This window comes from Sinohyriopsis cumingii, chromosome 7 (assembly GCF_028554795.1).
Source record: "Sinohyriopsis cumingii isolate HCF-2022 chromosome 7, ASM2855479v2, whole genome shotgun sequence".
Taxonomy (NCBI): Eukaryota; Metazoa; Mollusca; class Bivalvia; order Unionida; family Unionidae; genus Sinohyriopsis; species Sinohyriopsis cumingii.
In genome coordinates, this window is record NC_142967.1 from 55378086 (window position 1) to 55397374 (window position 19289).

A 19289-nucleotide genomic window follows, 5' to 3' on the forward strand; every position below is an offset into this window, starting at 1 on the left:
GATGACACAGTTATGTTATGTATACTTATATTATGTTTCTTAATTTTCATGATTAATGACTTTAAGGGTCATTTTTAAATGCATTACATAGTTTTAAGATAGTGTGTTGTACCTTTAATTGGAGTAAACATGTTATTATCGCTTTTTGACCTTGGAAGGTATAAATGAAAATTTGTTGAATTTGATGGGATTTGAGATCAGGTCATGAGCTTCACGCCATGGAAAACCAGTTGACATAATTTTTGATTGCATAGCTGGTAAAGGACTTGACTTTGCTGACAAGTTAGAATGATCTGGAAATGGGTACTCAACCCTCATTCTGGTTCTGCACTTAGACTTGGTTTTTATATAAGAATTATTTACCAAAGTATTAGATATTCCTATCTTAAACATCAGTCTTAGTCGAATTATTTTTAGTTGTGTTAAGTTGATATGATATAATTTTATTTATTTCAATAATTCATTTGAATTACATAGTGCTCATACATTTTAGGAGAACGTAGTTTTGGAATTACTGTGAATCCATTTCAAGACATTTTGGATTATATCATTGTGATAAGTCACGACTCTTAGCATCTAAAACTATTGATTCTTACTAGAACTCATTTGGAAAACTCGATGATTTTGGACTTTTAATAGAACGTTTAGGACTATCTAGGTTTTCATTCACGTACTCTAAGTAAGCTTTTATTGTTCATTTTTTAATTTGCTGAAATATATTATATTTTGAATTTTGCAAACCTTATTTGTTTTCACTTTTTTCTGTTACTAAGTTTAAGACTGTAAGAGTCGTAACAGTCCGTTTTGGGGCTTAACGCCATATATCAGCAGAATATATGCTATATATAGCGGCCTTTATATTTGGTTTTATCAGCACCCGGGAAAACCCTGTGAAGACCCGCCGACCTACGAGAAGTTACTGACAAGCTTTCTTAGATACCCATGATGGCCGAGTCGAGACTCGAATAAACACGGACAGGGATGATATGTTAGTGATCTGTAAAGTCGATCACCTCAAACCATTCGGCCACCTGGGGCACCCACATATGGTTCATTAATATCGATGTGAGTCTAAGTTATAATTAATAAGGTAACTCATCGTTAGTGTAGGCTCATAAGAAGTGCTTTATTGACTGGGACATACGAAGAAGTTCAAATCTGGAGAGAACCTTTACCATCGCGCTAGCGCACAGGCCTCGCTCAGATTTTTTCTTTTACCACTGCAGCTATTTGAGGCATGAACGACTCAATTAAGGGCAATACCATTAGGTGAACTAACCGCGTCGAGCACTGCTGCCATGTCAGTGGCTAATATAACGGGAATAAGAAAGGCGAGAAGATGCATGATGCCAACCATTTGTATGACTATCAGATTCGTGGTCAAACACTGAAGGTCGATGCCACATTTTGCATTGCGGGCGGCTTTAGGTGCTTAGACTGGGCAGGCATTAACATGATTATATAGATTGCCAGAGTAGAGCTGCATGTAGATTCAGTTGTCAACGTTTCTGAAAGTGGCAACCTTTACGATATGGTGTTTGGAGAAGCATACTAGCTTTTTTTGTGTGTGTATGGAATCGTGTCCTTTATACTGTACTCCCCATCTTGTGGCGGCCGATACTAATGGTGGTCATGAGTGTCGAAACTTTCTTCTTTTTGGACATATTCAAGGTAGAGATGATGTCTTACGTCGGTCGTTAAACTGCCCTAATTATTCATTTTGCCTTGTGCATTTCTGAGCTGTAAGCCGTTAATATGGAGTTAAGTTTGGGCGATGGCCCACAAACTCAGCAATGGACTTTCCGGAGTACCCATCCTTAAACGTTCCTGTTTTTGCTCGTCTTGTCATGCAGAGTAACTGCTCTTTAGGATATTCACTCGTGTCGTGGAAATGAGCATCATCAACCACTTCGTGGTAGACATAGTCAGTTTCGTTGCCACGAATTACACTGTCAGTGTTCGTGTACAGAAGATTTGAGATTTGACATGATTGCAGTGAAACGCGTACATTAAGTGCTTTCTAAGGCCGAGGACAGCCTGCTTCGTATTAATGGGTCGGTTAAGCCGATTTGTGCTAATTCCATTACAGGATGAGCTTTAGTGACGTGAAGTTCAATATGTAAAGCTGCAATTTTCGGTAGTGGACAACGTAGGACTAATTGTTCCCGCAGTGTTGGAACCAGCTTCGTCATTCGGACAATTTGCCTTCTAGTTTGCTTACTGAGGCATATTAATAGTAGCTAAGAAAGTCCATTTGAACCCTCATTATTTCTACAGCCAGCGGGTACTTCTTGTATGTGTTGTCAAGTGACTCCGCATGCTCGATGTTGATTTCAAGGATGTAGCTCTTGGATGCGTCCAATCGAAGTGATCAGAGTGTAGGATGGTCGACTCGCGTATGATATAAGAATGGTTGGTATTTCTCTGTCATGGTGAAGGCATATTGTGTTATTTGTGTTTGCGTTCTACCTGGTCACTTTCGAAATGCAGCAATGGATACCCTTCACAATTATTAAGTACTTGTCAATATTTGTTAGCAGCTCGAGTTGTGTATCTGTAATGTTACTTGGTCGTTCCAGCTCATACCTGGTACGCTGTAGTAATAGGCCAGGTCCTTGCGGTAGTGCTTTAGCGAGGTGTCGAGGAATGCCTCAAAGATGTCCGCCAGAAAAAGTATATCGGTCTTTTGGCAAAGTTCGTGGTAGCTGCCAACGTTCTAACAGTCAAATGTCTTGCATACTTTCAGCGGATGCTCATATCTTTTTAGACTGTACAGTCAGGACTGTGTTAGCTATGCATATATCAGTATAATCTACGTTTCTTCTAATCGCTCCTTGCTGCTCATGTATTCGTATAGTTAAATTCCATTTCACAACTAAAGGTAAATGTTGTCATTCCCACAGCCGATCGCCGTGTGCCTGATCGTGTCACAAAACACTTCCTTTGGCATATTAGCTACTGCAGAGGCTGATGTTCGTGAACAGGATTATATCGATAAACTGCTGCTGTACCAGCCAGAGTGTGCTGCATTTTTCCATATTGTTTACAGTGTGCTGCATTTTTCCATATTGTTTTAAAAACAAGGCTGTTCTGATAACCTCCAGTGTAAGATGATGGTCATGGTACAGCAGGTTATGAATAACAATTGCTACCTTGTTTTGGCTGGTAGATGTGCAATTTAATGTTGCAAGTGTCGGTTGTATTTACCGGTCATATGGCAATGGTCTCGTACCCTATCGTTACCTAGTATCTGCGGCTTTCAGGAAAACTTTCAAGTCGTCTAGGGGCCCCGAGTGGCCGAGTGGTCTAAAGCGCTCTCCGTTACAGATCACTGCCATCTCACCTCTTTCTGCGTGGGTTCGAGTCTAGGATTCGGCCAATGTGGGTATGTGAGAAAGCTTGCCAGTAGCTTCTCGTGGGTCGGTGGTTCTTCCCGGGGTTTTCCCGGGTTCTTCCTCCACCATTAATACTGGCCGCCATACATAGCCTATCATGTGCTGAAAAATGGCGTTAAGCCCCACAACAACAACAACAACATCAAGTCGTCTACATTCATAATAATCTAGGCCTTGTTTTGAAAATAAACATTCAAACGTCTTTCATCTCAAGTTCCATTCACAACATGAAAGTGGCACTGCACTTTTTGCCTTGGTATAACAATGACTCCTTCATAACTTCATCGCTGCGAACAACTATATCGTAAATGTTACACGGGACCTCGTCATCGATTTTCTGTGTGCTGCTTTTATCAAGATTGTCAGCTGGGCCTTCCACTGATACGTTTAATGTCTCAAAGTCTGAATATGTAGAGTAAGGCATGGATGTTGATTCAGAAATGCTAAAATGCTCTTTCCTGGATCCGGTAATGGCACACGCTGAAGATTTGTGCTAATGTTTCGGTAGTCTTTCGTATAACATTTCTAATAGGTCGGCCAGACGAAAGATCTGTATTCACCGATGGCAGAGGTGCATCTCGTTGTGTTTGTTGTGAGGTCAAATCAATCAGCGTAGGTTCTTTATCCATACATTATGGCTATTTTCACCTTCAATGAGCAATAACAGGGCCATCGAATATAATATTGTATCGTGTTTTGCAAATCGCTAATGCACTGTTGGTATAAGCTATTGCTTCAGTCAAACACGTGAACTGCGATAATTTTATTAGATCTCAAACTTGTCATTACTATGACTTACACAGGAGAGTCAATGTCAGCAAAGTGGAGCTTGCAAAACAGTTGGTGATACTTGCCTGACCGTTCATCATGACTGTCATCTGCCAGGTAAAGCGAAGATAGAACAGTTGGTGATACTTGCCTGACCGTTCATCATGGCTGTCATCTGCCAGAACGGCCCACTCAGATCACTTGTCCTCATTCGTCACTTTGATTACAGGTCGTGGTTGTATGCATTGTGGTGCTGGAATGTAGATATAGCCACGATAAAGTTGGCACTGCGACACACCACGGTACTGTGACATACCAAGTCAGGCACTTGGCAGTAGACAAATATCAATCCAGCCCCTCATGCGTGTATTCTTCGATGTGTTTTAGTATGGCAGGCATTAGTTTCGGCAAACGGCTAGTTGATGTCTTCAGTGCGAAATACGTTGGAGAAAGCATTCCAAAAATGACGTTACTTGAATGGTGTCTGCTAGCGCAGCATTTTTGTAGCAGACGTTTTGCAGACCTGATACTGCTTTTATCAGCCGTGTAGTAAACGCGATGCTAAAGTGCAACCCATCGAGTTCCTTGAGTTCCTTTTTGGTAGAAGCTTTTATCAGTAAACATTTAGAAATATAGAAGCGTCAGATTCAAGCCTTTATTTGTCTTTATGGAGCCATAGTCTTTAAAAACAGCTTATATTAAACTGTGCAATGCCTGGTTCCTCTAATCTTTGGCATTATTTTTCTTTCTGACATTGCCGTAACGCTGATCGGCTGGATGTGCGTTTACTCGCTGATTATAAAGCAACTAGTACAGCTTTTTCATTGTGCCGTAAACACGAGGCTGAACTCCAAAACCACAGAGTTGCCTAGGTACCTTTTTAATGCAAGCTTTAATCCAGGGCGCTATATCATTAAGAAATACAGAAGCATCGGATTCAAGCCTGTACTTTTCTGGTACTGTGGTACCTTAGTCTTTAGAAGAACTGCATTTATACTTAGCTTTACAAAGGCTAGTTGCTTTGTTGCTTGAGCTCACTATCGTTGCAACATCGCCATAACGCTGATAAAGTGGATTTGCATTTGCTGGTTGTTTTGTAAGCAACGCGACCATCAAAAACGTCAAAGTTATCTGCAGGAAGCAAAGAAGTGGGACTCTCGATATTACGACCATGTGCTTGGAATAGGCCACTGGACTGAAGCTTATCGCTGGGTCGTAACACGAGTCTCAACCTCGCGCATAGTGTTTCACGGAGTTGGAACTGGCCCTTGGGCTAAAACGATCTGCAGAGATGGAACTGATTTATAAATTCTACTCGTCAGGAGTGCGTCCAGCGCATCATCACATTCGCATGGTTTGTTTGCCATTTGCCAGGCAATTGATTCTAAAGAGTTAATTTAAATAAAAGTTTGTGCTTTTTTAGAATTATAACAGTTTAGTCCATTTCTCTAAATAGGTTATGATTTAGTTGTAGTTCACACATAACTTTATTAAAATGTATCATACACTATTATTTATTATCTTCATGTCAACTTGTATTGTAACCGCCACAACGCGCACATATCTTGTAATTGGTCCATGTTCTACTACCGTACCTTCAGCATGAGTAGGCTCAAATACGATTTTAAAACTCTGCCGCATATACAGCACAAAACCCAAAAACAATTTTTACCGGACACCTTTGTACTCCCTAGTTTAAACACAACACGCTTGTTTTAACCGCAAAAGGCTATGTCCGATAGGCACACGTGCAATCACCAAGCATCATAAGAAATTAAACATATATTGTTAAATAGGCAAGCTTCAGTTTTGAGCCGCTCTCAAAATGTACAGGCAGAGGCGGGGGAGGATGACCTAACAACCTGCTTTTTACCGCAGAGTGAAGCGCTGTGCCAGATGAACCGATGGCCTGGCAGCTGGTCATCTGGTTCTGAATTTCGCGCAGGACCAGGTGTGTGAAGGCTGGCTGTGACCTATGTTTTGTACCTTTATATTCCGTGTGGTGTGTGGAATCAAGCGAGCCAAAGGCGTAGGTGGTACAGCGTGCTTTTCAAAGCATATCTACCTGAGTTACACAATCGTTCAAATGTGATGACTGCAGACTTGAAGGCAGAAAGTGTACCTCTAATAGTAATACACAGATTAGAACTACTACTATTACTACTACTATTACTAGTAGCAGTAGCAGTAATAGTATTATTACTACTACTACTACTACCAATACTACTACTAATAATAATAATAATAATAATGACAATAACAACACAAAGACAATCATTGCTACCATCTTTGACCACAATTTCATCTGATTTAGTTTCATTGTTATTTTTATAATGTTGCATGTCCATCACATGCTAATCACCGCTCCAGTGGCCTAGTGATTAGAGCGTCCGCCTCGGATGCGGGAGGTCGTGGGTTGGATCCCCGGCCGAGTCATACCAAATACTTTTAAAAATGTTAGTAAGAGCTGCCTCGCTTGGAGCTCAGCATTAATAGGTTAGTGTTAGGACTGGTCGGCCTGGTGTCAGGATAATGTGACTGGTTGGGACATCATGCTACATGTCTGCGGCTACGTTAAAAATCCAAATCACACATCACATCACATGCTAGTATATAATTATTGGTCTTTCGATTTTTATTGATCTACCTCATGACAGTACAGAACTTATCGTCTTATGGTTTTTATTGGTCTACCTCATGATATTATATAACTATTCGTCTTATGGTTTTTATTGGTCTACCTCATGATAGTATATAACTATTCATCTTATGGTATTTTTTGGTCTACCTCATGATAGTATATAACTATTCGTCTTATGGTTTTTATTGGTCTACCTCATGATATTATATAACTATTCGTCTTATGGTTTTTATTGGTCTACCTCATGATAGTATATAACTATTCATCTTATGGTATTTTTTGGTCTACCTCATGATAGTATATAACTATTCGTCTTATGGTTTTTATTGGTCTACCTCATGATATTATATAACTATTCGTCTTATGGTTTTTATTAGTCTACCTCATGATATTATATAACTATTCGTCTTATGGTTTTTATTGGTCTACCTCATGATAGTATATAACTTTTCGTCTTATGGTATTTTTGGTCTACCTCATGATATTATATAACTATTCGTCTTATGGTTTTTATTGGTCTACCTCATGATAGTATATAACTATTCGTCTTATGGTTTTTATTGGTCTACCTCATGATATTATATAACTATTCTTCTTATGGTTTTTATTGGTCTACCTCATGATAGTATATAACTATTCATCTTATGGTATTTTTTGGTCTACCTCATGATATTATATAACTATTCGTCTTATGGTTTTTATTGGTCTACCTCATGATAGTATATAACTATTCTTCTTATGGTATTTATTGGTCTGCCTCATGATAGTATATAACTATTCGTCTTATGGTTTTTATTGGTCTACCTCATGATAGTATATAACTATTCGTCTTATGGTTTTTATTAGTCTACCTCATGATAGTATATAACTATTCGTCTTATGGTTTTTATTGGTCTACCTCATGATAGTATATAACTATTCGTCTTATGATATTTATTGGTCTACCTCATGATATTATATAACTATTCTTCTTATGGTTTTTATTGGTCTACCTCATAATAGTGTACAACATTGTCAGTGTGCGTAACAACTACAGCACCGAGTAGTACCATTTTAGCATAGACAAACAAATGAAGTGGTCGATACAGAAATTTTTGTTTTTTAATTTTATTATATAAAGTTCTTCGTGACTAATAAAGGTACATATACCACAGAGGAAAGTATGAAATATATTGTGACTGATGCAAGGTTTCTTTATTTAACACACAATTTAATTTTCAATATTTGTAAGTGAATATTTAGTACTATTTCCGGCAAGAAATTCTCAGACCTATAGTGTCTCATGTGATTAACTTCACTGCGTGAAGCATGACTTTTCACAGATTAGACGCCAGTCCATCGGAGGTTAACCCCACAGAATGCAAGTATCCATTTAACGCAGAGTTGACTTGAAAATGCGCGGTTAACTCATTAACCCCTGGAGGTTTTCGTCGTTTTCGCCTGAAGTATGAGAAGGAAACACATTTTGGGGACTATTTCTGAATTGATCCTAATACATCGACTTCGAAGAGATTATTCGTTAACCTAATGCCTAGTTGTGTTAGAAACATCGTTTTTTCATTGGCTATTTCACTCGCGCATGAGCAGAAGGGTAAAGGTTAGAGGTTTTGTTTTTCTTAACGGACTCATCATTTTCGTATCGAGACCACTCTTTATTCCAAATGCCCATCTTATCCTACATTTTGCAAAGGTTTGCCTGTACTCAGTTCAGACCGGTCTGGTTCAGATCTGAGCCCCAAAAGTCTAAAATCCGGGCACGAAATCAGATTCCGACCAAAGGCTAATTTTGGGCGGGAAAAAAACGGGTCCCAAAAATTAGATTTTTTTCCCGTCTGTATTTTGTAATGCAACTAGAACGTACATATTATCTGGTATCATTGTAGAGTTACATCTATCTACCTTTCTGTAATACCACCCACTTTAGTGCATCGTACATGACCTTGACGCTACGGAGCTCGGCAGTAGGCTACTACCAACTGACGCATAAACGCGTCGCCAGGGCCTAATGAGATAAATGAGTGGCTCAGTGGAAATAAAATCGTCTAATTAAAGATGTATGTGTATGTTCTTGACAGCTGGAAATGAAAGGCGATACCGTTTATGGTTCATTGTAACTATATGTATTCATGAAATGACTAAGGATTGACATTACAATCAAGCTTGAGGTTTAACACCATATGTTTTCTTATATGACAAATGAGTGATAAAACATAAGCTCACACACACAGTCCTTTCACATTTGTTTATAAATTCAGTACAAAATTGCTTCATAATAGTCAAACTTTGGTAATGCACATATGTTAAAAGTATCAAAACATTGTAACTGATATTCAAATAGTAAAATATAAGATACAAAGAATTGAGGTAATTCAATGTGTGTGTGTGTGTGTGTGTGTGTGTGTGTGTGTGATTTTGACTTTTTTTAACGTAGCTTTAACAATTTTCCAGTCATATCGATGTCTACAGTGTAGCAGTTTAAAGTGATGTCTAGCTCTGGGGCATCATGCCGCAGACATATAGCATCATGTCCCACCCAGTCACATTATCCTGACACCAGGCGGACCTGTCCTGACACTAAACTCTTAAAGCTGAGCGCCTAGCGAGGCAGCTGTTAGTACCATTCTTAACAGTTTCTGGTATGACTCGGCCGGGGATGGAACCAGCTACCTCCCGCATCCGAGGCGGACCCTCTAACCACTTAGGCCACTAGAGCGGTCTGGTAATTCAATAATAATTTAATTAAGAATTTAATTCACATATGATAAAATTGTGCAACTGTCACTAACTGTATGAAACTTCTAATATTACAGTAATATTTGAATAAGAGTGCTATGCATGCAATAATCGAATAAGACAGTTGGTATACCATTTGGTTCGTAATCCAATGGTAGTGAGTTCGACATCCGCCCAGGTCAGCTCGGTACTGTAGTTGCGGTGTGCCTTAGGGAAAGGCACATAAATCCTTATTTCTGGGTATGATGTAGCCAATAATGTGTGTATAAATTTAGGTTTTAACCAACTATCCAGCCAAGAAACTAAGATACCATTCAGTTGTTACATATTCACTTTAATTAGCTTTTGACATTCTCGTTAGGATAGAAATGCAGAGGTATGATCAGTTGCAGTTAATAAAGAAACCGTCTGAAGAAAACCAATGTGGCTGAAAAGTCAACAAACCTTTATATGGTTTAAACAATAAAATCACACGAAACCATTATCACTCAATGTCGGAAAATCATTAAATTACCAGAAACGGAGGGAAATTATGAAATATACCCACACATACGGGAAGAGTACTGACACACCATTCTGTCCATCATGAATTGCATGTTTCTATATAATTATCTTACAAGCATTGTGGTAATATATAGTATTAACCCTGTGTTGCTACAAATGGTCTGACAGTTGGTGGGTGGGGGTGGGGGTGCGCAAAACGCCCCATTTAACAACTTTTGGTAATTTATTGCATGATTTACATGATTGTGTTCGCAATTGGACAATTTATTTAAAGTATGCGTTACGTCTAACACATTGGAATGATGTTTGCTTACAACGAAAAAACTATATACGAGAAAAATGAAAAATAGTAAAACTTTATAAAGGGGTATTTTGCCCCTATGGTGGGGCAACACGCCCCCTCCGGGGCATTTTGCCTCACAATGCATTCGACATATCTCAAAGTCTGTAAAACTACAGGGATACTATTGTACTCTAAAATCAAGTATTATTCCTATATGGACATTTTATATATGGCAAAGATGCTAAAACTACATACTACTGCATCATTCAAATTAGCACAACAATGCGGATAAGCAAGCAGCTACAACAATGCTCAAGTATAAATAGTCCCTAATTTCCATTGTTAATGAAGAAAAAGACAAAGCCCCAAAACCGTGAATGTTCCTGGCAAATTCTTTATTACTCACACTTAGCACAGCAACACTGCATATTGATGGTGGTGCCACAGGATACATGGCACCAATTGGAACATTGATTGCACTGCGACCAGGAATCTTCTTTTAAAGGATCATCGTTTCCTCCATATTCAAATTTGCAGTTTCCACAAATGTTGTCTTTATTATGTGTTGTGTCTGCTGACAAGGCAAGATCATGTTTAGCAACTGACTTTGGACCCGAAGCCTTTGGTTTCATTCTGTTTACTCCCACTTGCCTGTACAGTACTATCACATTTGCCTTTTGTATGTGTTATCGTCTTTCTTTGCTTTTCAATAAGCATCTTTTTATACGGCGATGATGTTAAGTTCATGGTTGATTCTGCCTTTCGCTTTCTTGTGCGCTGACTAGATATTCTAATCTTTGACGAAAGTTTAAGCAATATGTTCACAAATCCTGAATCGTCTGCATTTTTGCATTCGTTATGTGATACCCCCAAGGTAACACTTTCCATTCTTTCAGCAAGAATAGCTTCGTCAAACATTTTCTGATTGCATGTCTCCTCGACGGTGATGGCAGAGTGCTGTGCTTGTTGAGTATCACGTGACTGAGTATAAATTGTTTTGTCTGTCTCTGGATTACTCGATCCATCCACAGTGGCTGTAGAGCTACCTGTTAGCAGAAATTCAACCTTTATTCTTGGTTCAGTCAATGTTTCTGCATTGTCAGAAGTTATCATAACGTTACTAAGCGATTGATCATCAAATGACCCATTTCCTTCATTCGATGTTTCTGTATCGCCTGCCCCACCTGCAATAACTATAGGAATACCAACTGATTGTTTGTCAGCTGTCTTGTCCTCTTGAGCAGATGTTTCTACATTACCCGCCCCCCTTCCGACATGTATATACAGCTAGTAACCGACATATGATCAGCTGTCTTATTTGATTCAATCAGCTGTGATGACATATGTAATGCTTGTTGACACGCATTGGGTCAATCTGATACTGACTGAGGTTCATCAGTTACCATAGAAAGGAGCGAAATCGTCATCTGTGAACTTATTTGGATTAAAAGGTCAAAGTCCGCAGGCTTCAAAACCAGTGACAGCTTTCTGTAAACTAGCAGATCGGTTATATGCTGAAGATTGTTTTTAGCAACTTCAAATGCACTTATTCGTTTTCCTGGATTGCTTGTCATCCAGTTTCCAGACTCCAAATTGAAAACACATTTTAGTGCCTTGAAAAACGTGACATCAAGAGGCTGGAGCCGATGGGTGCAATGGGAAGGAAAGGTTATCAACACAATCCTTTTCTCGTGTGCATAAAGAAGAACTTCCAACGTTTTATGGCTATGGTGCCCATCAAGAAGAAGAATGTGGGGAGAGTCCTTCGTACATTTCACAAAACAAGTGAAATTTTCCAGCCATTGCAAGAAAATATGACTGTCTGTCCACCCACTTGGGCTACACAAGCCTAGTGCTCGCGCTGGTGCGCCAATCATCAGTGATGGAACCATTCGTTTACGTGGGTACATAAATGCTGTCGGTGCAAAGGTACCGGCCGCATTCATGGCACATATTACAGTAATAGTTTGACCACGTTTACCGCTTGTAACTTTACCAACTGATCTTACACCTTTCGATGCAATGGTGTTTACTGGCTTGTGGACAGTACTAATACCTGTTTCATCCATGTTCCATATTCTGAGACCATCAGCAAGTGTTGTGTCAAGAGATTCCTTATATACCTGGTAAAAATTGGCTACCTGTGGCCGATTAAAGCCCACGGTTCTGCTGACACTAGAGCCTCTGGGGCTCTAATGGCTAGATTTGGATGCCTTTTCATAAAGCCATTCAGTCAATCAATACCTGCTGCATTGCCTTGAAATGCATGGTTTTTAATATTCAGATGAACTGTTAAGTCGTATGCCAAACGCCGTACGTCAATAGAGGTAAATCCAAATAATGCCTTTTCCATGGACTGGATGTACTCAGCTAGACGTAACTCATAATCAAGCTAGAAAACAGTAGTCTAACTTCCCAGTTTTGACACTCCAGGTTGCGAAACCTTAAAATCTATATGTCTGCGCAAAGTTTTAGCTGGAATTTAATAATTCCTGGAAGCAGCTTTCAGTGAAGTTCCAGAATGAATTGCTTCAAGAGCCGTTTTTGGAACTGATGTCCCATAATTTCCTAGACAAGTTTTCCTTCTGTAAGTTCGCACCATCTGCAAAAAAGTATAGAATAATTTTAGGCATATGACGGCTAGTTAAAAAGTGTACAAAATTTGAATAGTTACGGGCAACACGCCCCTGCAGGGGGAGTGTTGCCTCTATCGTACAACATTGACAATTTAACACTAGGCGGAATTAAAACTGCTGCGAATCATGAAATATTATACATAATCCATCTCTATACTATGTTGTTTAAAAACATATGTACCCTGTTTTCTTTAGGTAGTTCCAGTCAAAAATACTGCAAACAAATGGAATGAACACTTTTAGAGGAAGATGCAAAAAAAATAAAATAATATTCTTGCATAAAACCATGCGTGTGGCTGCATCCAACACTGGCCGCCATTCTCAAGGCATGTGTAACCTGGGCAAGCGTGCTGTATAAAGACCAGTCCATTTTCTAGCGCTGGGGCTTCATAATGGCTTGGGGCGTTTTACCCCATGGAGACGTTTTGCCCACCTCTACCTAGAAGGTCACCTAAGGTCAGCTCCAGGTTCTACCTCAGTTGTAACCCTTTTTAGCAAAATAAAACTCGATGTCAGAAGCAAAAACTTTGGAATAATTTGGGTTTATACCATTAAGAAGCATATCTCCATAATAATACTGAAATTTGGATGCACAAAATTATGTGTTCATTGTGACATCAGGAAAACTCAATAAGCCACCTGAAATTGACTTTAATTCCCACCATCTAACAGAAACTTGGAGGAGGTCGAAGCAGACTACTTAGGTGTTGTGCTTGCAGATAAAAAAGACAAAGAGCGCTTTCTTTTATATTATTGGTCTGAGTGGTAGGGACCTTTACAAGATGTTGCCATTTGAGGGAAATGAAGCTGAAAAAAATTGATCCACTGATCCGAAGCAGAATATTACAGTAGAGAGACACAGATTCAATACAAGAATCCAACAAAATAATGAAACAATTGACCAATATGTAACTGAACTTAAATAGATTGCAAAGAACTGCAAATTTGAAAGTCTACAGAATGAAATGACTAGAGATAGAATTGTCTGTGGGAATATTTCTGAAAAAGTAAAAATAAGACTTTTACGAGAAGATCAACTGACATTACGAAAAGCACTGGCTATCGGCAGAGCAGACGAAGAATCCAAAAAGCAGATGCAAAATACGCAAAATGAAGCAATTGCAACAGAAGTTCATGGTGTGAAAATGAAGAAAAGAAATGAAAATGGCACAACCAAAGAAACGGAAATGTTATATATGAAATCAGACTCCAGATTAATCAACTGTGGTAAATGTGGCAAATTGCATGCAGAAGGTAGGTGTCCAGCCTATGGAAACACTTTTTACAGGTGTCGAAAACAGCATCATTTTCGGAAATGCTGCAAGACAAAACAGGTGCATGGTATGCAAGAATACTCAAGTGAAGATGAAGAAACATCTTTTGTATGAACAAGTGACAAAGAAAAACACTGAAATCAGTGACAAAGATTGTTACGTCACTCTGACTCTGCATGGCACTGATGTCAACTTTAAAAGTGATACTGGCTCGCAAGTAAACATCATTCCAAATCACATGTTTGAAAAAATGAACATTAACAACTTTGAAGTAAAACCAACCAAGACCTGTCTCAAAAGCTGCTCTGGTGACAAACTAATTGTCATAGGCAAACGCAAATTAAACTGCATGAATCAAGAACTTGATTTTTATATCACAATAACAAACCAACTGCCTATTCTTGGGTTCAAAGCGTCTCAGGATTTAGATTTAATACTAGTAGTTTGCAATGTTCACAGGAATAAGGACAATCATATCGTGAGAGAATTTCCCAGTGTGTTCAAAGGTCTAGGATGTATTAAACAAAAATTGCAATTAACAAACATGTGAAACCTGTTGTCAATCCATCACGGAAGGTTCCTACGGCTTTACGAGAACCACTTAAATCAACTTTGGAAGAGATGGAACGGACAAATGTAATACGTAAAAAAGATTGACCAACATAATAGGTTAGTTCATTTGTAATTGTTGAAAAACTCAAGTCAGGAAACTTTGAATTTGTCTAGATCCGAGAAACTTGAATCAAGCTATCAAGCGAGAGCATTATCAACTTCCTACAGTTGAAGATATGACCACAAGGATGGCTGGAGCTAAGGTTTTCTCCAAACTAGATGTCAATCATGGTTACTGGCAAATACCACTGGATAAGGAAAGTCAGTTATTGACAACATTTACCACCCCATTTGGTAGATATTGCTACCTGAGAATGCCTTTTGGTATTAAATCTGCTCAAGAAGTGTTCCAGAAAAGCATGTCACAGTGTTTTGGGGACCTGCCTGGGGTGGAGACTGATATAGATGACATAATTGTATGAGGAACTTCAAAGGAAGATCATGATGGAAAATTTAAAAATGTTTAAAGAGATACCAGGAAAAAAACACGACACTAAATTTGGAAAAACGACAATTTGGAATTACAGAAGTGTGCTACGTGTTGACATCCTCAGGTATTAAACCTGACCCAGAAAAAGAAATAGCAATCACAGAAATTCCCGCTCCGACGGACAAGAAAGAAATTGAAAGATTACTTGGTACAGTCAACTACCTAGCGATACTTATCCCAAATATGTCTACAGTGACAGAGTCAGTCAGAACACTTTTGAAAAGTGACACTAATTTTGTCTGGGAAACTGCACAGAAACATGCTTTGAAGAGATCAAACATATTCTTAGCAAAGAACCTGCGTTGAAATACTTCGATGTTAAAAAGCCTGTTGTTGTTAGTTGTGACGCATCAAAATTAGGACTTGGAGCAGTGTTAATGCAGTCAGGCAAACCCATAGCATTTACATCATGGTCTTTGACAGATGCAGTTATAAGGTATGCAGAGATCGAAAAAGAACTGATTGTTGTGTTATTTGGTTTTGACAGATTTAATCAATATACTTATGGTCGTCAAGTACAAGTTTTATCGGATCATAAACCTCTGGAATCAATCCTCAAGACACCTCTACCTGCCGCACCACCCAGCCTTCAGAGAATGCTTTTAAGACCGCAGAAGTACAGTTTTGACTTAACGTGTTGTCCAGGAAAAGAGTTAATTGAAGCAGATACATTGTCGAGCGTATAAAGACAGACGAACACATCTGAGATGAACATGGATAGTAAAATTGAGTGTGCACATGATCATATCAAATATACAGATTGCAGATACACACTTAGAAGCAATAAAGAATGGAACTAAACATGATAATAAAATGACCAAATTGCCAGAAATGATTCAAAAGTGATGGCCAAATGATAAACATATCATACCTGTTGAAATCAGAAATTTCTGGAACTGTAGAGATTAACTTTCAGAAATGGACGGATTAGTTATAAAAGGAGAGAATATAGTATTACCAGATGCTCTTCAGAAAGAAATGCTACAATAATTGCACAAGAGTCATATGGGCTTTGAGAAGATAAAGCAAAGACCAAGAGACATTATGTATTGGCCTGGCATGAATGTACAAATTGCAGACACAGTATCGAATTGTTCTACTTGTCAGGAATACGCAAAGTCAAATAAAAAAGAACCATTGTCATCTGCACAACCTACTGCACCATGGGAAATGGTTGGAACAGATTTATTTATGTGGAATAATTACAACTATGTCTTGATAGTAGACTACTGATCCAGATATGTTGAAGTTGCCAAATTAGAAAATACACGAGCAAACACAGTAATCACACACACAAGGTCAGTTTTTGCAAGACATGGAATACCACGAGAAGTAAACAGTGATAATGAACCACATTTCTCCTGAAAAGAATATGGTCAGTTTGCAACAACTTGGGGTTTCAAACACACTATGTATCCACAGTCTAATGGTTTATCAGAAAGAACCATTCAAACTGTCAAAGAAATTCTCAGTAAGGCAGAGAGAGATGGAAAAGACCCATATTTATCAATATTGGAGTATCGAAATACACCAATTGATGATATAGGATCTCCGGCACAAATAATGATGAGTCGAAGACTTCGATCGACTTTACCTACTACCAACATACAGCTACATCCACAAGTTTTAAAAGAAAGAAACCTAAAGTGGAAACTGGGTGAAAGGTACAATCAGTAAACGAAACAGTATGACAGAAAAAGCTAAAGTTAGAATCAGAAGACAAGATCTTTGGGAACCAGCTGTAATCGTCAGAAAAAGTAGCAATCCTAGGTCGTATGATGTGAAAACCCAGGATGGTGCTATATACAGGAGAAACCGAAAACATCTGTTACAAACAAAAGAGACATTACCAAAGATATATGATGCATACGAAGATACTAAGAGGTCTCTTAAGTGAATGACAAGATGTCATTAGTCATCAAGGAGCCAATCAGACAGGAGAGATTCGAACAAGGAGTGGACGTCTAATAAAAAAGCCTGCAAGATACAGAGATTTTGTTACGTAAACTTGATAATTTTTCTGAATTATATTGTCTCTTTTGAATATTAAAAACTGGAAGTGGTCAAGGGCATAATAATACATCTGTTATATCACATCAGTTTATATGCAGTGATAACAACTGGATTAAAGAACAAAATATTAGGACTATTGATTTTAGTGGCAATGCCAATATATCACATTGTACTTGTTTTCAAGAGTATAAGAATGACTGTGAATGTCATAGGGCTAGAACTCAATTTTAACTACAATTAGTAGAACATTTACAACTCAACCGAAACTTTTTGAAATATATATTCGTGTGCAAAACAGACCAATGTCAAGTTTGAATATGTTTACAAATTATTAAAAAGAAAAGGAGAAATGAATATGTGAATTTAAAAGAAAAGCACAAAACGAGTTGTTAGGGGGAGTTGTGGTAATATACGGTATTAACATTCTTTTGCTACAAATGGTCTAACAGTTACAGGTCACCTAAGGTCAGCTCCAGGCTCTCGCTCAATTGTAACTATATATGCCTTATGATAACATCAGCATGAGAAACTAGTAGTATGCGTGTGTATTTACTGTTGTGGTCAGTTGTATTCTAGCCATTAAAGTAGTTAGACCAAACCATGTTTTGTGTTATTTAGCAAAACATAACAAGCATCCTAAGATCATGTGATAATACTTATGGACATGTAAAAAATACAACAAAAGAATAAACTCGACATTTTCAGGATTCTTTTATTGATTTTAACATGACCTATGAGAGAGCTAATTTTATATATATATATATATATATATATATATATATATATATATATATATAAGCATGCATGCATGAAAGCATTCATACATACATACATACAGTCTACAGAGACAGATTCTATGTTATAGCGATTACCAGCTTTAAAGGTTAAATGAAATATCTTATATCTTGTGTCTACACGTTAAAACGATGTACAAACAAATTGATATTCGTTTCATACCCACTCCGATGTTCAATTGATATTTGTGGTAATTGGATTCTGTCACCGAGATTCCCGCTAACGGCTTGAGAAACAAGATTTTTCCGATTGAAGGTTCGTATCAGTCACACTACCTGATTTGTTTGATCGTTGAAATGGAGCTTTATCAAACCGTCGATCAGACTTGTACTGATTTGTGTACAACAAGACGGGTCAGACTTCACGGTGATTAATGAGAGGCGCGGTTTCGATTAGGGCATTTTTAGACTTTGTAATTACATTACAGTACTTTATATAGATTTGCAATGATAGGTGAAATCTTCATGTTAATTAGTCAGTGGTCCCGTTTTTGGATTACTCCGCTTGCTGCCACGTACAGTATAATTTTATAGGCTATATTGCTACCCTAGGTGACTGGTCCACAAATTGTTATGAAAAACAACTCGGTGAGTGGTATTTAGAATTAAATGAAACCGCAACTATTGTCGTTTATGAAAAGGACTGAGTCACTGTTCCTGATAAAAAAAAGTTTTATTACAAGCCTTGGCTAGCGGTCATTAGAATGTTAAAAAAAGTCCCCACTGACATTCGAAATTGTATTCGAATTCATAGGACCATCCACGCCTCCTACACGTACCCCCCAAATTTTTTTTTTTACTTACATGCTTCTTTTTTTTTTTTTTGCTTTTATTTTGTATTTTTAATATGTCTACACGAGAGTTTGTGTCATGTTTCATCGTACTATAGCAGTAAGGTATTATATTTATTGTGTTTTTTTAAAAACAAACTCATAACTTGTATTTATTATATGCTTAAATATTAAACATATTGACAAAATAATTTTCATCTCTTTTCATTCCTATATTTTCACATGTGATAATATCAGATTTCCCATAATGCCATGCGAAGCTTGATTATATGTGCTTTCAAATGTCATACCAGTATGTAACATAAACAAGTTCTTTGTGAGCTAGAACGATTTAACAGGAACCGCATTAACTTTC